Below are 24,461 nucleotides of genomic sequence, written 5' to 3' on the forward strand. Positions count from 1 at the left end.
TTCTCACTGTTAGTGGATATAGTCCATCTCTCCTATGAACAAACCTTGTAGGTTTGTTTAAGTCAGTCATCAAGAACTGACACAATTGTACTGACACCATGTGAGATACATCAGGCAGCTCTCTTACCTCCCTTTTTGGATATCAAATTGTGTATTCTGTAAGTGCAGCATGTCATTGTAATAAGCCATTTGTTTCCATACTACATTGTGAGCTCCTTGAATACAGACTCTCTGTGTTCCTTATTTATTATATTGACATTCATTCAATAAATTGCATACAGACACTCTGCTGGGGTGGGGGAGGGGAATTAGAGCAAAAACATACTTTCAAGAGTTCAAGTCTAGTGCAGAAAACAATCACACTGCAAAATCATAACTGAGAAAAATGGTATGAAGAAGCATATAGTGCTGTGAGGATTCACAATGGAGAACCGTAGTCAGAAAAGTCCTGGAAGGAAGTGACTTGGTCAGAGAACTGAAGAATTATATAGGCAAAAGGGACATGGAGAGCTCCTTTCCCAGTAAAAGACACAACATGAGCAAAAATTCTAGGGCCAGAAAGATGGTGTCAACTTAACATCCCAGTTTGCCAAGGATAGACTTTTTGCACTTTCAGAAGTGGTTTGGGGGGCCGGCCCGGTGGCACAGGCGGTGAATGAAGTGCACATGCTCCGCTGTGGCGGCCCGGGGTTCACCAGCTGGGATCCTGGGCGCGCACTGGCGCACCACTTGGCAAGCCATGCTGTGGCGGCATCTCATATAAAGTGGAGGAAGATGGGCACGGATATTAGCCCAGGGCCAGTCTTCCTCAGCAGAAAAAGAGAAGGATTAGCAGATGTTAGCACAGGGCTGATCTTCCTCACACACACACACACACACACAAAAAGAAGTGGTTTGGGTGATAAATTACATTGCCATCCTACCTATAAGGGACTGCAAGAAGCTCAGTGCTGCTGGAGCAGACAGAACTGAGGAAGATGAAGCTGCATAGGGGCCAGGCCATTCAGGGCCCAAAGGCCAGGAAAAGAAGCAGGTTCTTCCCTTGGAGCAATGGGAAACCTTTGAAGGATTTTGAACTGGATGGTAATGATGAGATTTGCAAATTGAAAAATTTACCTTAGCTGTAAATTCCAAAAAAGGATTAGAGGCAGGTCAAAGTAGATGCAATATTCTTAGATGAATTAGGCAGGTACAACAGGTAAAAGATTAGAAATAACTTGATGAACCAGGGTAGTGTTATGGAGGAGGAGAGAGTAGCTGTGGAAGGAAAAGCCCACAGGATTTGTTGATGCAATTGGATTCAAGGTTAGGAGGAGGAGGGAAGCTGTACATACAATGGAATGGAATGGAGCTGATTGATGACATCCATTTGAAAGGTAATATGTTTGGAGATGAGTAGGTGTGGAGATCATTGGTGTAGGACTTACTGAGTTTCTGATGCCTTTGAGTCATCCAAGAGGCTTTTGGATAGAAGTCTAGAGCTGAGAAGTAAGATCTAGACTGAAAACTAACTGTTAAGTATGTAGGGAGAAATTAAAGTCTTGAGTATACATGAAATAGACTTAGCAGACAACCTAGGAGTGTGCAATGAAGAATTTAAATTAATTTTTGGCTAGGTAGAGGAAGATGAGCTGGCTAAGGAGTTGCAGATATCAGATGGGTGTTGTGCAATGGAAGACAAAGGCATAAATAATTCAAGGAAGGAGTGGTGAGTAGTGTCCAATGCTGTTGAGAAGTCATGTGAAATAAGGCCTGAATAATATCCATTAGATTTAGTAACATAAGGGTCATTTACCTTAGCAAGAACTATTTTGTTGGAATAATAGGACCAGAAGCCAGATTGGAGTGGGATGTGATAAATGAAGAAATGGAATCAGTGAGTCTAAATTTCTCTCTCAGACAGTTGGACTTTGACTTGAGGGTGAATATGAATTTTTCTGTTTGTTTTTTTGGGGGGGCTTGTGGATTTTTGTTTGTTTAGGTGAAAGATTTAAGGTGTTTCAAAGACAATGGGAAATATCCCTTTGAAAGAGAGGTTGAATGTATTAGAGTTAGCTGTAAGAATTAACACATATACCTTTGTTTTTTTCCAATCGGGAACAGAACACTAGATATCACTGTTTATAGTTATGGGCTATACACACTTAATTGGTGTAATTTGAGAATTTCTGTGAGTCTTTTACTCCCCAGATACATGCCTCATGCTCTACTAATGTTTGAGAAGTCCTTGGTAGAAATCTATTTGAAAGCATATATTCCTGGGAAGAGTAATATGTTAAGAAGGTAGTTCTCAGCTGTGCCGAAGTTTAGAATTACCTAAGGAGCTTTAAAATAAAAATGCTCAAGGGGCCGGCCTGGTGGTGTAATGGTTAAGTTCGCGAGTCTGCCTTGGCGGCCTGGGGTACGCAGGTTCAGGTCCTGGCTGCGGACCTATGCACTGCTCATCAAGTCATGCTGTGGTGGCAAACCATGTACAAAAATAGGGGAAGATGGGCGCAGCTGTTAGCTCAGGGCTAATCTTCCTTAGCAAAAAGAGGAAGATTGGCAGCAGATGTTAGCTCAGAGCTAATCTTCTTCACCAAAAAAAAAGAAAAAGAAAAATGCTCAAGACTTACCTTAAGAGATTTCATTCCATTGTTCTAAGGTGGGGCCTTGGCATATGCGTTCTTTCAAAGCTCCCCTTTTAAAAAGATGATTCTAATGTGCCATTAGTATTGAAAAACTATGGACATCATTGTATTAACACTGCATTCACTCACGACGTTTGGTTTAGATGAAGTGTGGAGAGGCCAGAATATTTACTTAGAAAATAGTGGTTATTAACAGGGCAGTGGTGGGTGGAGATTTTGCACCTCAGGGGATATTTGGCAAGAATCTGGAAACATTTGTGGTTGTCACAATGAATCGGGTGGGGGCTGCTACTGACATATATTGGGCAGAGGCCAGGGATACTGCTAAAGATCCTACAATGCACTGGCCAGCCCCCCACAACAGAGAATTATCTGGCCCAAAATGACAATAATGCCATTGTTGAGAAACCCGGCTATAAAGGATGGCAAACTAGGTAGTATCTTTTAGTGAAATCTCAGTGGGTGGGGGTTGTGGTTTGGTAAGGGTGCTAATGAAGGAGGAGGATCTATTCTACATAACAACTTAGCCTAAAACTAAGCCTTGCTTGTAACCAGCAACAAAAGAGCCTCAAATAAAATACGTTTGCAGAACTAAGAAATGTGACTAGCACAATAGACTGATTATATTATTTTCCTTGGTTAAAAAAAGATTATAGTGCAACTGAAAGTATTATTGCTGGTGGGGGTGTAAATTGGTTACAGCCACTTTGGAAAATTCACAGGCAGTCTACATTGTAGCTAAACTTATGCCTATCCTATAACTCAGCAGTTTCACTCTTGAGTGTATATCCAAGAGAAATGAATGCAGGTGTCTCCTAAAAGCATTGTATAAGATTCTTCCTAGCAGTTTGATTCATTTTGGCCTCAAACTGGAACAAAGTGAAGTATATTCATACAACGGAATATTACCCAGCAATAAAAAAGAATAAATTGCTACAAACAATAATTTATGTTGAGTGAAATAGACACAAAAGAATTCATATTATATAATTCCATTTATATGAAATCAAGAACAAACAAAACTAATTTATAATGATAGAAGTCAGGATAGTAGTTACCTTTCTGGGCATGGGTATTGACTTGGAAGGGGCATAAGGAAGCCTTATAAAATGATGGGAATGTTCCATATCTTGATCTCGGTGGATATGAGTGTATATGTATGAGAAAGCTCATCAAGTCGAACATTTTAATTTTGTGAACTTTACTGTGCATATGCTATACCCCAATTTTTTAAAATTAAAAATTAGGAAAAAAACCCAGGAAACCTAATTTTGAATTACTCGAAGTCTTGCATCTCAAAAGTTTGGTTAAATACAGGGTCAGCTACGTAGTATGGTCTCAATAAATATAAACAACTCTAATGCATTGTTTAGTGAAAATAAATTTGGGATTTGGAGTCAGACCTAGTTTTGAACCACAGCTTCATTATTAGCTATATGATACTGAGCAAGTTACTCATATCAGGACTTTTTGTGACTATGGAAGAACAGGATAGCAGTGAGTTGAGAGAAGTACTGAAAAATCCTTTTCTTTCTCTTTTGGAGGGGGGGATTTTAGCTTTGATTTGTGATCCCCCACCACTGAGAAATATCCACAGACGTTTAGGGGTGGGCCTCAGTAGGTGTGTAAGTGTTAGGTGACTTAACGCCTCTGGCTTTAGCAAGGATGAAACCCGGAACCCTATCTGGACCAATCAGATTGTCCTAAGAATTTAAACTTGATTGAGAAAGTTTATCAGACAGCTGATCTGTTCTAAGAAACCTATAAATTTAGGCTAGGGCTGCCATGTTTGGTAGCAGCATGTGGAGATTTAGAGGTGTGTTTTAGAACAAGAATACTCTCAGATCACTTACCACGTCACTCCGTGTTCTAAGTGTTGTAACTCTGTGAGGTTGGTACTGTTATCCTTACTTTATAGGTAAGGAAACTGAGAAGCTTGACTAAATTAAGTAAGGGCTAAAGCTAAAATAAAACTCAGGCAGTGTGACTCCAGAGTCTGTGCTTTCATGGAGCAGTGCTGACATATCAGACACGGATCTGATAGCTGCCTTCGTTCCTGATAGTTTTACCGTTCCTGATCTCAGTCCTTTGAGAAGGTCGAGTCTGCTCCCTATCTTTGAATTATTTATCATAATTTATCCTTATAATACAATGTCATGTCTTTGCTTAAACTGGTTTAAGTGAATTTCAGCCAATTACAACTGGAAGAGTCCTGCTCCAGTTTGACTGTGAATGGGGTTGGAAATAACAAACCTCAGAGAAAGTGCAACTGGCTGAATCAAGGTGGGGTAGCAGGCAATAAAGACTTTCCTGCCCTAAAATGGGAACTTGTTTGTGTGTGTGTTATGCAATAGTAAATCATTTACACAGGCTTTCTCCAATAGTGTCTTAGAACTCCAACTATATAGTCACTGAGGTAGGGCTTTAGAGAACTTGGTAGGGAAATATAAAAAATGTCAAGTGTGGCAGTTACTGTACATGGAGTTTTGGAAACTACATTAGAAAAGAGAGGAATTCTAAACAAAGTTCTCAGATGAAAGTAGATTGGAGCAAATTTGACAATTATTGGAAGCCAATTTGCCTTTGGTCTGAGAATATATAACCAGATCAGGAAGTTACTGAAGAAGCCCATTGCATTGCAACATAATTTTGTTTTGCCACCTTGTGTCTAACACCAGAGTTTTTACATTGAATGCCAGAAAGTGAAATTTTAGTCATAAGAATGGGACTCACAAGGAGGAGCAAATGATATTAAGGAACTCTAATTCCTCAGCTCCCTCCAAAAAATTTTCCACTGCCCATCCCCTTCCATGCCTCACAAAAGTGTGACGATCCTTCACGTTGTCTGTCAATATCCACTAGGATTCAGCATCTTGTTACTCCACGTGTCCTGCAACACAAACGGCGGCCTATTGCTCTGAAGAAACAGTGTACTAAGAAAAACAAGGAAGAGGCTGCAGAATATGCTGAACTTTTGGCCAAGAGAGTGAAGGAGGCCAAAGAAAAACACCAGGAACAGATTGCCAAGAGACGGGGGCTGTCCTGAGAGCTTCTACCTCTAAGTCTGAGTCCAGTCAAAAATGAAATTTTCTAAGAGTAACAAATAAGATCAGATATCCAAAAAAAAAAAAAAAAAAGAAGAAGAAAGAAAATCTTCATTAGACAAACACCGTAGTAATAATTATCAGAGGGAAAATATATTGAAGGATGCTAAAATTAGTGGGTAAAAGTTTGAGGAGAAGCAGGATATTTGCATAGTCTCAGTATTTCCCCTAAGATATTTATTAATGACAAGGGAAGGGGAATAATTACATGGAGAAACTTGGCAGAGACCACCACGTCTCCTGACTTTATGCTCTGAGAAGGGCACAATGCCATTTCTGTGGTGTTCTTGCCAAAAATGCATAACCTTCATCTAAACATGAGAAAGCATCAGACAAACCCAAATCGAGGGATATGCGACAAAATAACTCCACCAGTATCTCTGCCAAAGTGTCAAGGTCACGAAAGAGAGAGAAAGACCAAGGAACTATCTCAGATTGAAGGAGACTAAGGAGACTTGACAACTAAATGCAATGTGGGATCCTGGATTAGATCCTGCATCAGAAAATGGACCTTAGTGGAAAAATGTTTAAAGTCTGTAGTTTAGTCACTAGTATTGTACCAATATTAATTTTGATAACTGTACTGTGGTATGTAAAATGTTAACATTAGAGGAAGCTGGATGAAAGGTATATGGAAACTACTATTTTTGCAACTTTTCTGTAATTCTGAAATTATTTCAAATTTGAAAAGTCAAGAGGGCATTTATAGCAGTTCCCTAAATAACTCTGCATAGGTGGTGGGAAAAGAAGATTTCGATGGCCTTGAAATATCTGGATAATATATCTTTCCAACTCAGTCCAATAACTCTTTACCTGGGCATATACAGTTTGAGAACTTTACCTCTTTTAAACGCATAGAAGATCATAGCCTTTTTCTATATGAAATACTCTATTTTTTCCTCATATGACATAGGCACTCAAAAAATATTTGTATAAAATGGAAATAATGATTGCTGTCCTGCTTTTCCCTGCTGAACTTACAGTGTGGTTATAAAGTGTAAAAAAGATAAAGGAAGTGGAAAGTATTTTCCAAGTTGTAAGCATTGTACCGGTGTAAGGTGTTATTTTGATTATTGATGGAAAATTGTCTAAGGTATTTTTGTAATTTATATATACATCGAATCAGTTTCTCCTCTTACTTTCTCTTTACTCTAATCATATTTCCACATGTTTACCAGGCTTAAAATTTCAAAATTGCCCTTGAAAATAAGGACTGAAGGAGAGGGGATGGGTGTCAGTTACCAAAACTCTGGCTAGTCATCTTAAAACATGCCCTTCACCTTTGTCCTTCACTTTTATTCTCTTCTATGCCATAAGAAATTATAGACAAAAAAAAGGAAAAAATTTAGAGCAGGGTAGGGCCCTAGAGTAATCTAACTCAGTTCTCTTAAACATACCTGATTATAAGAATCACATAGTGAGGTCATTTCGAATATGAATTCCTGGAACCCTGCAATCATAATCTATGGGAGGGAGCCTCAAATCTATATTTCAAAAATGAGTTTCGGCTGGTTATTATTGACAAGCAAATTTAAAAGCACTGTCATTGTATAGATAAAGAAATCGAGACAAAATGACCAAATTTATTTAAAAAATAGCATACACTATCTGGTAGATATTAATTTCTGGGATATAGTCTAGAACAGGAAACAATTTTGTAAACAACTCTAGTACGTACTTCACTAGGGGACCAAACAAAGCTGAATGCAACTAATCCTTCCTTGGGAGGAAGAGGATCAGGAAAGCCACCAGAGACTTTTGTAATACTGCACCTGCTGGGTAGACAGCAGAGGGTGAATATTCCAAGAAGAAAGGACAATATGCAGAGATACATACATGTGCATGGCATTCTCAGGGACTGGGAGTGGTCCAGTGGCCTGGACTGTGGTGTGCAGTGGTGTGGTGGTGAAGCTCAAAGAAGAAAGGCAGGCTGGGGTCAGAATTTGAAAGCCGGGAATACCTTGCTAAAAGGTTTGTTCTTACATATCACCAGAAGCACAGGCAACAAAAGCAAAAATAGATAAGTGAGACTGCATCAAACTGAAAAGTTTCTGTGCAGCAAAGGAAACCATCAACAGAATGAAGAGGCAACCTACAGAATGGGAGAAAATATTTGCAAACCAGTTATCCAATAAAGGGTTAATATCTAAAATATATAAGAAACTCATAAAACTCAATAGCCGAAAAACTAACAACCAATTAAAAAGTGGGCTAAAAACTTGAATAGACATTTCTTCAAAGAAGACATACAGGGGTCTGCCCGGTGGCGCAGCGGTTAAGTGTGCGTGCTCCGCTTCGGCGGCCCGAGGGTTTGCAGGTTTGGATCCTGGTAGCGCACCGACGCACAGCTTGTCAAGCCATGCTGTGGTGGTGTCCCATACAAAGTAGAGGAAGATGGACACAGATGTTATCCCAGGGCCAATCTTCCTCGGCAAAAAGAGGAGGATTGGCATCCGATGTTAGGGTGCCATCCGATCAGGGCTGATCTTCCTCACAAAAAAAAAAGACATACAAATGGCCAACAGCTATACGAAAAATGCTCAACATCACTAATTATCAGGGAGATGCAAATCAAAACCACAATGAGATATGACCTCACACCTGTTAGGATGTCCATTGTCAAAAAAACAGAAAATAACAAGTGTTGGTAAGGATGTTGAAAAATTGGAACACTTGTGCACTGTTGATGGTAATTAAAATGGTGCAGCCACTACGGAAAACAGTATGAGGTTCCTCAAAAAATTGAAAATAGAACTACCATATGATCCAGCCATCCTACTTTTGGATATTTATTTAAAAGAATTGAAAACAGAATCTCAAAGATATTTTGCGTTCCCATGTTCATTGCAGCATTATTTACAATAGGCAAGAGGTGGAAACAACTTAGATGTTCATTAACAGATGAATGAATAAAGAAAATGTGGTACATACATACAATGGAATATTATTCAGCCTTAAAAAAGAAGGGGATGCTATCATATGCTACAATATGGATGAACCTTGAGGACATTATGCTAAGTGAAATAAGTCAGTCACAGAAGGACAAATACTGCATGATTCCACTTATATAAGGTATCTAAAGTAGTCAAACTCATAGAAACAGAAAGTAAAATGGTGGTTGCCAAGGGCTGATGGGGGGTGGGCTGGAAGTGGGGAGTTGCTGTTCAATCCTGTATTTTCTATTTCCATTTAAATCATAACAATTAGCTAGTTTCTTGAAGTTGAATTCTCAGAATAATCTTTGACCTCTCCTTCAAGATTTTCCTTTTCTTCCTTTGTACCTGCCTTCTTTCTCTCCTTGTTTCCTTCCTTTCCATAGTTATTTGCCAGGCGCTGTATTAGTCATTGATAGTACTAGTGAAAAAGCAGATGCAGCCCCCATTCCTCATGGAGCTTATAATGTAGTGGGGAATACAGATAATAAACATAATAAATGAATAAAATAATTACAGTTTGTGAGAGGTGCCATAAAGAAAATGTATAGGGTAATATGATAGAAATTTGCTAACATAAAGGAGCTGGAGGAGCCTAATTCAGGTAGGCCTCCTGAAACTGAGTCTTGAAGGATGAGAAAGCCAATGTCAAATGCTGCCAAAACGTGAGCAATTATAAACATGAAAACTTTTTGTTCTGAAACAATCACTGTTAAGAGAAGGAAAAGATAAACCTACAGACTGAGAGAAAATATTTAGAAGTCTCATTTCTGACAAAAGACTTCATATTCATTGCATGTTCATTGCAGCATTATTTGCAGTGGCCAAGACATGGAAACAACCTAAGTGTCCACTGATGGATGAATGGATAAAGAAAATGTGGTGTATATATACACTGAAATATTATTCAGCCATAAAAAGGAATGAAATCTTGCCATTTATGACAACATGGACGGACCTTGAGGGCATTATGCTAAGTGAAATAAGTCAGACAGAGAAAGACAAATACTGTAGGATTTCACTTACACGTGGGATCTAAAACAAACAAACAAAAAAACAAGCTCATGCCTACAGAGAACAGATGGCTGGTTGCCAAAGTTGAGGGGTTGGGGGTGGGCAAAGTGAGTGAAGGAGATCAAAAGGTACAAATTTCCAGTTATAAAATCAATAAGTAGTGGGGATGTAATGTACAGCATAATAACTATAGTTAATACTGTACCGCATAGTTGAAAGTTGCTAAGAGAGTAAATCTTCAAAGTTCTCATCACAAGAAAAAATTTTGTAACTATGCATGGTGACAGATGTTAACTAGACTTATTGTGGTGATCATTTCCCAATATATACAAATAGCAAATCATTATTTTATACACCTGAAACTAATATAATGTTATATATCAATTATACCTCAATAAAATAAGACTTTTATTCAGAATATAAAGAATTCACAAAATTCAACAAGAAATAACTCAAAAAACATAAACATAAGTTTTGAACTGACACTTTACTCAAAAAGACATATTGATGGTAAATAAGCATATGAAAAGATGCCAATACTCATGATGGAAACACAAAGTAAAATCACAATGAAACACCACTATACGTCTATTAGAAGGTAAAAAAAAAAAATCCTGACACTACCAAGTGTTGACAAAGATGTGGAACAACTGGAATCCTCATGCTTTGCTGATAAGACTATAAAACAGTATGGCCACTTTGAAAAACTGTTTAATAGTTTTTTTAACAAACAAATTTAAACATATACAGTGCTTATATGTTTACTTATTCTTATATGGGAGTAGCAGTCTTACTCCCAAATATTTACCCAAGAGAACTAAAAACTTATGTGCACACAAAAATCTGTACACGCATGTTTATTTCAGCTTTATTTTTAATTGTTAAAACTTGGAAACAACTCAGATGTGAATAAATGAATAAACGGTTTGTGGTATATCTATACACTGGAATACTACTTAGCAACACAAGGGAGAAAGTAACCCTGATGGATTCATGCAACAACATGTGTGAATCTCAAAGGTATTTTGTTAAGTGAAAGAAGCTAGAACCCAAAGGCATCATATTGTATGACTCCATTTATATGACATTCTGGGAAAGGCTAAACTATTGAGATAGAAGACAAATCTGAGGTTGCCAGGAGTGGGGTGTGGGGAGGGGTTGATCACAAAGAGGCAGCAAGCAGAAATTTTTGGGGTGATGAAACTTTTTGGATCATGACTGTGATGGTATACACAGTTCTATGCATTTGTCAAAATCCATAGAAATATACATCACAAAGAGTGAATTATGTAAATTTAAAACATGTAAAGTGTTATTATTGATTTCTAGTTTAATTCCATTGTGGTCTGAAAGCAGGCATTGTATGATTTCTATTTTTTTAAATTTGTTAAGGTGTTTTATGTCTCAGGATGTGGTCTATCTTGGTGAATGCTCCATGCAAGCTTGAGAAGAAAGTGTAATCTGCTATCATTGGACGAAGTGCTCTGTAGATGTCAATTATATCTAGTTGATTGATGATGCTGTTGAGTTCAACTATGTCCTTACTGATTTTCTGCCTGCTAGATCTGTCCATTTCTGAGAGAGGGGTGTTGAAGTCGCCAACTGTTATAGTGGATTTGTCTATTTCTGCTTATAGTTCTATCAGTTTTTGCCTCACATAGTTTGACACTCTGTTGTTAGGCACATGCACGTTCAGAATTGTTATGTTTTCTTTGAGAATTGACCCCTTTATCATTATATAATGCTTTTATTTATCTCTGATAACTTTCCTTACTTTAAAGTCTGCTCTGTCTGAGATTACTATAGCTACTGTTGCTTTGTTTTGATTATTGTTAGCATGGTATATTTCTCTCTACCCATTTACTTTTAATCTATATGTGTCTTTGTATTGAAAGTGGGTTTCTGGTAGACAACATATAGTTAGGTCATGTTTTTTGATCCCTTCTGACGTTCTCTGTTTTTTAATTGGTACATTTAGATCATTGACATTTAAAGTGTTTTTTGATATAGCTGACATATATTTGCTATATTCATTACTGTTTTCTATTTGTTTCTCTTGTGTGTTGTTTTTTTTTGTTTGTGAGGAGGACTAGCCCTGAGCTAACATCCGATGCCAATCCTCCTTTTTTTTCTTGAGGAAGACTGGCCCTGGGCTAACACCCGTGCCCATCCTCTTCTACTTTATATGGGACGCCGCCACAGCATGGCTTAGCAAGCGGTGCGTTGGTGCGCGCCCGGGATCCGAACCTGCGAACCCCAAGCTGCCGCAGCAGAGCACGCACAATTAACCACTGCACCACTGGGCCGGCCCCTGTTTCTTTTGTTTTTTGTTCCTGTTTTTGTCTTCCACTCTTTTTCTGCCTTTTATGGTTTTAATTGAGCATTTTGTATGATGATTCCATTTTCTCTCCTTTCTTAGCATATCAGTTACAGTTTTTTAAAACTTTTTTAGTGGTTACCCTAGAGTGCAATATATATTTACAACTAATCCAAGTCCATTTTCAAATAACACTATACTACTTCCTGGGTAGCATAAGTATTTTATAATAACAAAATAATCCTAATTCCTTACTCCCATCCCTTGTATCATTGCTGTTATTCATTTCACTTATATGTAAGCACACATAAGCATACATATTCGTAAGCGTACGTAATCAAATACATTGTTATTTTAAACAAACTGTTATCTGTTAGATAGATTAAGAATAAGAAAAATAAGAGTTTTTGGTTTACTTTCAGTTATTCCTTCTTCAACTCTCATCCTTTCTTTATGTAGATCTGAATTTCTGACCTATATTATTTTCCTTCTCTCTAAAGAACCTCTTTTAACATTTCTTGCAGAGCAGGTCTATTGGCAACATAGTCCCTCAATTTTTGTTTGCCTGAGAAAGTCTTTATTTCTCCTTCACTTTTGAAGAATAATTTCATAGAGTATAGAATTCTAGGTTGGTGGGGTTTTTTCTCTGAACACTTTAAATATTTTACTCAACTTTCTACTTGCTTGCATGGTTTCTGAGAAGTTAGATGTAATTCTCATCTTTGTTCCTCTATAGGTAAGATGTTTTTATACTCTGGCTACTTTCAGGATTTTTTCTTTATTTTTGGTTATAATTTGAAGATATACCTAAGTGTAATTTTTGGGGGCATTTATCTTGCTCAGTAGTCTTTGAGATTCCTAGATCTGTGGTTTGGTGTCTGACATTAATTTGGGAAAATTCTTGATCATTATTTTTTCAAATATTTCTTCTGTTCCTTTCTCTCTTTTTTCTCCTTCTGGTAATCCCATTACACGTATGTTACATCTTTTGTAGTTGTCCCACAGTCCTTGGATAGTCTGTTTTTTTTTTTTTTTTCAGTCTTTGTTCTTTTTGCTCTACAGTTTTCAAGGATTCTATTGATATATCCTCTAGCTCAGAGATTCTTTCCTCAGCCATGTCTGGCCTACTAATAAGCTCCTCAAAGCCATTCTTCGTTTCTGTTACAGTGATTTTTATTGCTAGCATTTCTTTCTGAATCTTTCTTAGGGTTTCCATCTCTCTGCTTACATTACCCATCTGTTCTTGCATGCTGTTTACTTTATCCATTAGAGCTCTTAGCATATTAATCACAGTTGTTTTAAATTCCCAGTCTGATGATTCCAACATCCTTGCCATGTTTGATTTTGATACTTACTCTGTCTCTTCAAATTATGTTTTTTGTGTTTTGGTATATGCCTGGTAAATTTTCTTGATAGCTGTATATGATGCACTGGGTAAAAGGAACTGCTGTAAATAGGCCTTTAGTGATGTGGCAGTGAGGTGTTGGGGAGGGGAAGCATTCTATAGTCCTAAGATTAGGTCTCAGTTTTTCAGTGAGCCTATGCCTCTGCACTGTGAACTTCATGACTGTTTCTCAGTTTTTTTTTTTTGCCCCCTTAGGTGAGACAGGATGGCTAGAGTGGGCTGGAGTTGGGCATTTCCCCTCCCCTAGGTCAGTTAGGCTCTGATAATACTCCAGTAGGTTAAGCTCTTGTTAGGCAGTTTTCCCTGAGGGTGGGCCTTGTTAAGAACAACAGAGTGCTCTGGAGTATTTCAGAATGGTTCCTTTTCCCCTCCTCCTGCCAGGAGCACAAGGGGATTTTTCTCGGATACTTACTGTGGGAACCTAGTCAAACTCCTGGAGGTAATCTCACAATGTTCTGGGGGCCCCTCTATGACTGGATCACCCCAGAGTTCTTCACTTTCAGAGTTGTCCACACTGAGCCTTCACCAATCTGTCCATTACAGTTCAGGTTTTCCTACCCTGGCGCTGGTTCTGGAGGTGGTTTCTGCGCGAGTCTCTGCTCTGGTGAGCTGCGGCTCTCTGTGTTTGCCTGTCCATCTCTCCACTCTTGGGGGCAGCAGTTTACCCTGTGTCCTCCCCTGTCTTATGGATCCAAGAATAGTTGTTTGTTGATTTTTCAGTCTGTTCAGCTTTTTACTTGTTATCAGGATGGAGCGGTAACTTCCAAGCTCCTTACGAGCAGAACTGGAAACTGAAAGTGAAAACATATAAATTTTTTAAAAATCAAGCAAGATAAGGGTCAGGAAAAAATTTGTGGATTTTTAAAGTTGTGTGTGTCATCAGTGACTGAGCAGTTTTGATGAAGTGGAGCTCATTGAATCCAAATTGCTTTATGTTTAAGAGGAAGTGAGATGAGTAAATGGAAACATGTAGTGTAGACAACTCTTTCAAGATGTTTGGCTATAAAGTGGAAAGGGAAATAGCTGGATGAGAATGTGAGTCCATAAAAGTTTTAATTTTTTTATGTGAGACCGATTAGGACTAAAACTAACAAAAATGTACAAGACTTCTACTGAGAAAATTATAGAATTTAATAAAAGATATAAAATGGCCAAATAAGTAGATATATCATGTTCACTGACGGGATAACTTAATGTTATGAAAAATTTCTGTGTTCCCTGAATTAATTTATAAATCCAAACAATCTCAATAAAAATGCTAATAGAATTTTTGTGTGTGTAGATTTTGCCAAATGGATTCCAAAATTCATTAGGACAAGAAAATATATAAGAATGCCAAAATATGGGGCTGGCCCAGTGGCATAGTGGTTAAGTTCTTGCACTCTGCTTCAACGACCTGGGGTTCGAGGATTCGGATCCTGGGCGCGGACCTACACACTGCTCATTGAGCCATGCCGTGGCAGCATCCCATACACAAAATAGAGGAACGTTGGCACAGATGTTAGCTCAGGGACAATCTTCCTCAAGAAAAAAGAGGAAGATTGGCAATAGATGTTAGCTCAGGGCCAATCTTCCAAAAAAAAAAAAAAGAATGCCAAAACAATCTTTGAATGTATTAGGAATTGCCTTATCAATTTTCAAGACACATTATAAGGCTGTATTAATAGAAACAGTTTGGTACTGGTGCAGGAATAGATATTCGAAATTGAGATATGAGTGGGGTCCCTTTGAGGAAGAATGCTATAACCCTGCCAACATAGTATACTGTAAATCTTCCTCTTTGCCCTTCTGAAAGTGACCTGGGACCCTTTACCAAGGTATCTGTGCATGGGAAGAGGGAAACAGCCAGATTTTTTTGGAATGACTATGATAGAATCGGAGTTGATGCTAATTCCTGGGGATCCCAAATGCTTTTTGGTCAAATAGAGTGGAGATTGAGAGATTTTAGATGATAAATAGTTCTTTGGTCCGATTCCTTCTCACAGTGGGCCCAGTGGGTCCACACATACAACCCAATAGGAATTCTCTTTGTATCTAAATTTTACCTGAATTTATAGTTCTCAAGAACACATTTGCAAACTAGCAGACTCTTCACACTGGCTCCCTGCCTGTAGAACAATGGCTTATATAATAGGAAAGACCAACTGGAAACCACTGGAATTTCCCTGTTCAACCAAAATAATAAATCAAAAGCAATATTGCATCCCTGAGGAAGTCTGTGGAGAGTAATGCCACCATGCAAGTCTTGAGAGATGCAAGTGTGTTGACTTGGCCTGTATGCATGGTAGTGGGGTTTTGGAGAGTGGTAGCAGATTTTCCTACACTTAATCAGGTGGTGATCCTAAATGCTGCTGCTTTTACAGATGTAGTCTCCTTACTGGAGCAAAACAGCACAGTCTCTAAAAACTGGTATGCAACTATTGTTCTGGCAAATGCTTTATTCTCTCTACATCAACCAAGAAGTAATTTGCTTCCACATGATCGGGTCAACAAAACATTCACTGTTGCTTTCAGCTCTAGCCCTCTCTGTCATAATCGAGGCTAAATAATCCATGAAATCATGCTAATAGATTTGTTGGGCAGGAAGTAGCAAATACCCTGGAAGCTTTAGTAAGATATATAAGTGGGAGATAAACCCCATGAAGACTTGGTGGGTTTGTAGGGCTCTAGGGTTCTGGGGCATACTGAGATCCCTCCTTCAATGTGAAAGTTAAGTTGATGTATCTTCCACCTATTAACATTAAAAAAGATCCAATGCTTTGTGGGCCTCTTTGGGTTCTGGAGCCAATATGTGTCTCATTTGAGTGATTTACTTTGCATATTTACTGAGTTTCAAATGGGACTCAGAGCAAAAGGAGTCTCTGAAGCTGGTCCAGGGTACAGTAAAAGCTATTCTACCATTTAGGCCATATGAATCAGCAGGTCTTGGGCATTTAGGGCTGTTTTCGGGATCTTCTGGCAGCCCTCCACAAGAGAATGACAATGCATGCACCTAGGATTTTAAAGCAAAACCATGAAGATATCCATTTTCCTTTTGAGAAATGGCACCTTTCTTGCTACTTGGTGCTGGTTGGGACTAAATACCTAATTATGGGACAGTCTGAGATGACTGTTATGAACTGGGTATTATCTGATCCACAAAGCTCTAGAGTTGGGCGTGAACAGCAGCACTTCATCATAAAGTGACATGAAACAAGTGGGAAAAGGACTTCCAAGGGCATGGGCCAGGATCCCAGGAGGATTCCAGTCTAGGCGAAGGGTGAACAGGGAGCCCTAGAGGCGGCCTGATGGGGATGTCCTGTCGGCCCTTAGTCCATCTGCACCTGGTCTTCCTCTGTCCTTGTCTGTTCCACATGCAAACTTTTATCTTTTTACATTTTTTCCTCATTTAGTGTTGATGCGAATCCAGACACTGATTAGAAAACGGCAAGTTCCAATATCTGATCCAAGAAACCTCAACAAGAGAAGCAAAAAATATTCCTTCTTCCTGGAAAGCTGTAGAAAGACAGCCACTGTCCTGGGGAAGGACATGGTCCTGGTAAGTGCTATTTGAAAGACACCCACATTTCAGTGGTTACTGCTCTGCCTGGGAAAGTCCCTCCAACCTCTACATCCAGGGAGATCTGAGGGGCTGTCTCTGCTCCTGGCCCAGGTGAACCACACTGAAATGCACCTGTCCTCTGAGGAAGGGGGACTTGAGGGTTTCATTCAGTAGCCAGGGAGGAGGCTGGCCCTCCTCCCTTCTCCCACATACAATAAGCTGTGACCATACACAAGTTCTTAATTCAAGGAGGAAAGTGAGATTCTGTGTCTCATTTACATGAGCATAAGAAGTGAAAGAACCACACCACAACACCCAGGTTGTGACAGAAACAGGATATAACGTAAGAGTCAAATCTACCATTTACTATTAAAGAAATAATATCACTCCTCCCCAATGGGTTAACAGTGGCTGGCATGGAGATGTCAGGGAATTGGAGGGGGTGGTGCCCTCCCTCTGGGGCTTTAGGGGAAACCAGGGAAAGTCTTAGGATGTCCTCGTTCACTCAGGTTGGGAAGACCTGGCCCGGTGCACCCCGAGGGTCCCAGTGTCCCTGCTGGTCAGGAGGAGCTGCACTTGTGGTCTCCAGAGTGTGACGGCTCATCACGAAGGGCATGGTGGCTGAAGAGAAGAAACACTATTTTGGAGAACCTTCCTGAGATTCATGGCAAGAAGCAGGAGCGGGACTGAATTCAACTCTGTGTCCTCAAAGCTGGGGCCCTGGTTGCGTCCAGACCTCCCCAGAGGCTGTGGGGTGGACTGTGTCGGTGTGACTGTGTCTGGACAGGGTATGGAGATGGAGAGTGAGCAGTCAGGAGCCCGGGGGGCCCTTAGGATGGTCTTGTGTGAGGAGGAAGCTTAGGTAAGGGGATCCCAGGAAGTGACCTCACAGAGCCCAATAGAACTTGGAACCCTGGTAACTAGGCACCCACATCCTAAACACAGCCCCCAAGCGAGCTCACTTCTCTAGCACTTGTCTAGAAGGAGCAACATGTTTAGTTGCTGCTTCCCAATGACCAGGGGCCGGAGCCCCAGGAAAGCCCAGAAAGACAGATGCAGATGCTGGTGCCCCTCTCACGGCCGACGGCTCTGGTCGTTTACCCGGAGGGACGGAAAGGTAACACCAGGAGGCCCAGGGAAGGCCATTCCAAACCAGGCTACCACTGTGGTCCCATCTGGGCGGCCCTACATCCCCTCCCCATGTGTGCCTGGAAGGGCGGGTTCATGTGGGTAGACCACCGTGAGCAGGAGCAGTCGGTGAGGTGTTAGAAGCCTTGGGGGGTCGGTCAGGTTCAAAGCCCAGGTCAAGGCCGGCTGGGTGGGATGTGGAGTGCGGGGTGGTGCCCTTCTGCCTGAGGTTTATCCCAAGCCCCTGAGGTGTAGGTCTTTCCTCAGGGGTGGAATAATGTGCAGACACAGGTGTGTGCCTGATCTGGGAGAATTAGGTCCAGAGGGCAGAAGCAGCAGCAAGGACAGCTGGGTAGGGCTCTGATGCCTCTGGGACGGAGCCAGTCACTGTCTTTGCAGAGCTCCACGAAGAAGATCAGCGTGGAGCTGGCGGAAGGGGATATTCCATCCATCTCCCCGATGGAGGCGCCGGTGTCCCACAGGCCTGGACCAGCAGCTACCGGGAGACGGTCTGCAGTGACAGTGATAAAACCCTCAGAGCCACCAGAAGACCCAGCTTCAGTCCTGGGAGAACCATCATACCCACCATGTCCTGCAGCAGCGCAGGAGGCAGCTGAGGCCCCAGCATCCGTGCAGGGAGCGCCATCCCCTGCACAGTCTCCTGTAGCAGACCAGGAGGCAGAAGAGGCCCAAACCTCTGTGCAGGGAGGGCCATCCCCTGCACAGCCTCTTGCAGGAGACGAGGAGGCAGCTGAGATCCCTACCTCCGTGCTGGGACAGACATCTCCTGCACAGACTCCCGCAGGACTCCAAGAGGCAGCTGAGGCCTCAGCCTCCGTGCAGGGAGAGCCATCCCCTGCACAGGCTCCTGCAGGAGAACAGGAGGCAGCTGAGGCCCCAGCCTCTGTGCAGGGAGAGCCATCCCCTGCACAGGCTCCTGTAGGAGAACAGGAGGCAGCTGAGGCCCCAACCTCCGTGCAGGGAGAGCCATCCCTTGCACAGTCTCCTGCAGGAGAACAGGAGGCAGCTGAGGCCCCAACCTCCGTGCAGGGAGAGCCATCCCCTGCACTGTCTCTGGCAGGAGACAGGGAGGCAGCTGAGGCCCCAGCTTCTGTGCAGGGAGAGCCATCCCCTGCACAGGCTCCTGCAGGAGAACAGGAGGCAGCTGAGGGCCCAGCCTCTGTGCAGGGAGAGCCATCCCCTGCACTGTCTCTGGCAGGAGACCAGGAGGCAGCTGAGGGCCCAGCCTCTGTGCAGGGAGAGCCATCCCCTGCACAGCCTCCAGCAGGAGAACAGGAGGCAGCTGAGGGCCCAGCCTCTGTGCAGGGAGAGCCAAGCCCTGCACAGGCTCAGGGAGGAGAACCAGAGGCAGCAGAGTCCCCAGCCTCTGTGCAGGGAGAGCCATCCCTTGCACAGGCACCTGCAGGACACAGGGAGGCAGCTGAGGCCAATCTCTGCGGCCTGGGAGAGCTGGCTCGGGAACCTCCCTCATTAGCACCTCCAGTCCCACCTGTTCCACCTACTCCCTTACCACAAATATCCTTCCCCATCCTCCTAATTGTGTTTCTCTATTTCTTGGTTTCTTTCATTGATTTTTTTTTATTGTTTATATCTTGATTATTTAAAATAAATTTCACTTTCATCTTTTAACAGTTTAATGTTTTTCATTTTAAATTGTACACTTCATGAGCATTAAGTACATTCACAATGCTGTGCAGCCATCACCACTGTATGGGTTTAGAATATTTCATTCTCCAAAAGAACACCCTGTTCTAAAAGCACTCACTCCCACTTTCTCCCTCAGGCCCTGGCAACCCCTAATCTGTTTTCTGTCACTGTTTTGTTTTTTTTTTAATCTGTTCTGCATGTTTCTTATAAGTGAAATCATGCCGTAGGTGGCCATGTGTGTCTGCCCATTTCTTTTCGCACGGCCTGATAGGTTTTCCTTTTCTGTTTTTATTTGAAATAGAATTTCTCTAATTTGATAGGAAAATCCCAGATGGAGTCTAGATTTGATGTATCAAAGAAAGCCCTTCTGGTAAATATGTGCATAATCTTGGGGTACAGACTGCTGTTCTACGTGGGACACCAGAGCCAGAAGCCACACAGGAAACGCGTTGCTCTTCCTGCGGCCTAAACAAAAACAAGAAAGGGTAGAAAGCTGGAAAGACAAACCACAAACCGGAATGTATTCCTCATGACACAAGGCCAGGGAAAGGTTACGCAGCCTTGTGGTCCAAAAAAACACTCGAAAGTCAGAGTTTTAAAAAGAGATAAAGAGCAAACACATTCAACGCCAACGAGAGGTGATACACAGGGGCAGCGTGTGTCAGAGATGCGCGAGCTCCCCGAGGAGGAGACGCGCACATGGAGACACTGTGGAGAGGGCACTGGGCCCCATCAGACGGGCTGGGTTCCAGTGTGGTGACGACAAGACCTGGTGACAATGTGAGGAAGCAGAGGCCCCAGTAGACCCCTAGAGACAAGTGTGAAAGGACACTCCTCTCTGGAGACCAACCTGAAGGACCCATCGCAGTCCCCAGGGGCACGCCTGTGCTGGCGGTACTGATCCCGGGACTTCATCCCACAGAAATTCCTGCCCAACTTTTCAAAGATGTATTTTCCAGACTATTCATCACAGCACTGGTTGCAATAGCAAGCAATTGGAAGGAACACTACTGTCCATGGCGAGGCGATGGGATCCATCCGTCCCATCTGTAAGACCACTAATATGTGATATCAGCCGGGAGACATGCATCTAGGAACATGAATCTGTGTGTGAGAGAGAGACAGAGACAGACAGAGAAAGAGAGAGACAGAGCCAGAGAGATACGTACCAAATCATCCATGGGGTTCACCTCTGGGGATGGGAATTGTCACTCGCTTCTCTTCTCCTTTAGAGGCCTGCGTGATGTTTCAACTTGATAGAATGTGCCTCTATTCCTCTTATAATTCTAACAAGATTAAAATCACATGTTAATGTTATCCATTTATCACTCATCTTTGGACTGAAGTACATTATTTAGTTTTTCTTTTAAAGGTTTTTATTACAAAGACAATGTACGTTAATTACTGTAAAAGAATGAATTCTAAGGGTATTAAGAATTAAGTGGAAACTGAGGAGTGCCCTTAACAGGCAGTGTTCACCGTTTCAGTCCTTTGCCTTTGTATGCACGTGTGTGTGCACGTGTGTGCATGTGCCCATTCAGCTGTGTGCATCTGTATGCACATGGGTATGTCTATGTGCAAGTGTGTGTGGGTATGCACTTGCGGCTATCGTGTGGGAAGGACTGCAGGGAGTGTGCTCTTCTGGAACCTGATTTCCCCAGGGCTGGACCCTGGCCAGTCAATCCTCTTTCTCCTCTGCGTCGGCCTCAGAATTGCCTAAGAGCCTCTGCTGGGCAACACGGATCATTTCTGATTTCATCGTGCTGAAAGGAACACCTGCATCCATAAATCTCTACTTCTTTAGGACCGATCCCTAGAGGCGGAGATTCTGGCTCATAATGTAAACGTGATGTTAAGGTGTTGGTCACAGTCTCTGACACTCAAGGTCTCCTTCTACCCTGTGATCTTGTTTGGGAACAGGGAGTCCAGAGACCCTGAAGCAGAGACCTGAGGGAGGGAGGGAGAAGGAGGAGCAGCTAGGATGCAGGGGATGAAGGTACCTGGGGTGACCTGCCCAGCTGGAAGGCCTCGCTCCTGTTGCTTCTGTCCCTCCCACTCCCCTCACCCCTGGCCCCGCCCCGAACACACCTGACCCCGCTTTGGCCTTGCCCATGCCCCTCCTGCTCCCTAACTCACCTGAGCTGAGCAGCCTGGCCTGCCATCCAGGACAGATGATGATGAGGGTCTGGACACTCCTGCCTGCTCCCTCTCCCTCCAAGCAGAGAGCCCCATCCTCAGTCAGGAAAGTACATCTAGGTCAGTGCAGTGAGTCACAGGGACCTCCTTGAACATGCTCCCTCCAGGGGGAGTTCTCAGTTGCAACAGCAGGACCCACTTGAGCTTGTGTGAGCAGAAGTGACTTTGACAAGACAGAGTGGAGGTGTCATAGAAGGTGCCAGAAGGTCAGAGCACGGGGCTAGAGGCTTTGGAGAAGGTCATCGTGCCCAAAGCACACCTCAGTGTTTTCCAGGAGTGATGGCTGCCTCAGGCACTGTGCCAGCCCCAGCCCACATATCCAGCACATTCAGCCTCTGCGATGGAGGGGCCCTGCTCAGTGGGGATGAGGGAGAGAGCCCTGGTGACCTCGGAGAGGCACGGCCATTGGAGCCTTGGTTTCCTCCCCTGTGAAGTGGGGTGGCAGCCAACCTTTCATGGTGGTGTCAGACAAGTTCGCTGAGGCTGCACCTGGAGTGCCCTGCACCTTCTCAGAGCTCAACAGCTGCTAGCTCTAATGAAGAGGAATCAAGAGAGGAGAGATGGGGCTGGGTCCTGGATCCCCACCTGGCTGGCTGACTGCCATGGGACGAGATGGGCTGGAGAAAGGCATTCCAGAGGAACAGCGGAGTCGGAGCGAGTAGGGCATGCCTGGTGGGAGATCAGAGTGGGCAGAGGCGAAGGGCCCCAGGGGGCTCTGAGTGGGGTGACATCAGCAGGAACAGCTCATGGTGATGAGCACTTACCAGGGCCTCTGTTCTCCTCTTGAGCTATCTCCTTGAATCCTCCCCACAACTCCTTGGGGGAGGAGCAATTATTGTCTTCATTTCACTGATGAGGAAACTGAGGCTCAAAGAGACTTGCCCCCTCTGTGCCCTGCAGAGTGGCAGAGCCGGGATTTGAACCCAATGCCTCTTAGACCCCTTGGGCCTGCCTGAGAAGGGCTCCCCCATGCTGAGAGAGGGACCTCTTTTCCCTAAAGTTCTGAGAACTTTTGGTCCTGATGCCCAGAGAGACCTCACTCTGCGGGGGGATAGGCTGGTCCTTGGTACTGGGAGAGCCCACAGCGCCCACAGCTGGCCATTCCCCGGCCACCATACCCAGCCCCAGGCAGACGGAGTGGCCCTGTCCCTTTAGTTCAGTGATGGCTGGAGGCCAGAAGGGTGCAGGCCCCAGGGAGGCCAGGACCCCTGAGCCCGAGGAGGCCACAGTGCAGGACAGTGGTTTGGAATGATCCAAAGTCAGAGAAACAGGGGTCCTAGTCCCTGCTCAGCCTCTTTCTAGCTGGTGATGCAGGTGAGGCTCTCAGCCTCGGTTTCCCCATCTGTACAATGAGGAAATAACTTGGCCTCCTGATGGGCTGTTGGGAGACTTCCCTGAGGAATTGCTTGAGCATCTCTAGCCTGGTGCCCGGAGCGTGTTAAGAGCCCCCTGCCAGGCTGTCACAGTGGTCCTCCAGGGCGCAGGGTCTGGGAAGTCCCTCCTCAGGTTCCCTTCCTGCTGCCCTGCTCCCGGGAACATTCAGCATTGTTTGAGGAGGAGCTGAAGAAGATCCAGGACCACACTGTGCTGCAGGTGACGGAGGCTCAGCGCTGGGAGGACAGCTGGACATGCTCCATGCCACCGTCCATTGTTCTGGCCTGGATTATCGCTGTATCCTTCTAACTGGTTTCTCTGCCTCTATATTTGACCCGCAATCTATCCTCAATGCACCAACTGGAGTGACCCTTTAAAACCAGATGTCACACCCTGACATTGTGAAATCTCTCAAGGGGCTCTCCATTTCTCTCAGGGGGAAAGTTCAAGTCCTTATGATGGACCTCAAGCCCAATACAGTTGGTCCCACACTCTCTCTGACATCATCTTTGGCCAGTCATCCCCTGTACCATTTGCTCCAGTCCCTCTGCCCTCCATTATGCTCCTGGTACATGTCAGGCACTCTCCCACCTGTAGACTTGTACTCTATGTTCCTTCCACTTGGAATCCTCTTCCACATGATGATTTCATGCCTCATCTTCTTCACTATCTTTAATTCTGTGTTCAAATGTCATCTTGGTGAGGCTGTATTGACCATGTCATTTAAAATATAAACTATCCTCTTGTCCTGACACTCCCTATACAACTTGTTCCCCTTTCATTTTTCCCCTTAGCACTAACACCCTATAAAATAATATATAATGATAAGAATCAGTGTTCATTCAGGACATGGAAACCAACCAATAGATTGAGCAGGGACAGTTTATATAATGAACAATTAACCATAAACCTTTAAAGGGAACTATAGAGAATAGCCCAGAATTACAGTAGAGTAGTTAAGAAAGAAACAAATTTGGGAGAGGACCCCCTCGCCAAGGCTGCCTTCAGGTCTTGTTGGAGAAGGAATGATTGCAGCACAGGGATGGTGGAGAAGATTGTCATGTTTCCCAAGGCCAGTACCAGTCCCTGGTCAGGGCAGAGCTCAGCAGGTAGGGAACAGCAGGCTGAGACTGGCAAACAGGAAAGCCCTG

At 43.2% G+C, this 24,461-nt stretch overlaps 1 long non-coding RNA gene across 1 annotated transcript; it reads left to right on the forward strand.

The window, feature by feature from the left end:
• The first annotated feature begins 1,092 nt into the window (after positions 1 to 1,092).
• On the forward strand, positions 1,093 to 17,539 carry LOC131401890 (uncharacterized). The gene is made up of 3 exons (XR_009218084.1): positions 1,093 to 1,376; positions 16,796 to 16,941; positions 17,454 to 17,539. It is a non-coding gene; the product is annotated as an uncharacterized LOC131401890 (long non-coding RNA).
• The last annotated feature ends 6,922 nt before the right edge of the window (positions 17,540 to 24,461 follow it).

This window comes from Diceros bicornis (assembly GCF_020826845.1).
Source record: "Diceros bicornis minor isolate mBicDic1 chromosome 21 unlocalized genomic scaffold, mDicBic1.mat.cur SUPER_21_unloc_1, whole genome shotgun sequence".
Lineage (NCBI taxonomy): Eukaryota > Metazoa > Chordata > Mammalia > Perissodactyla > Rhinocerotidae > Diceros > Diceros bicornis.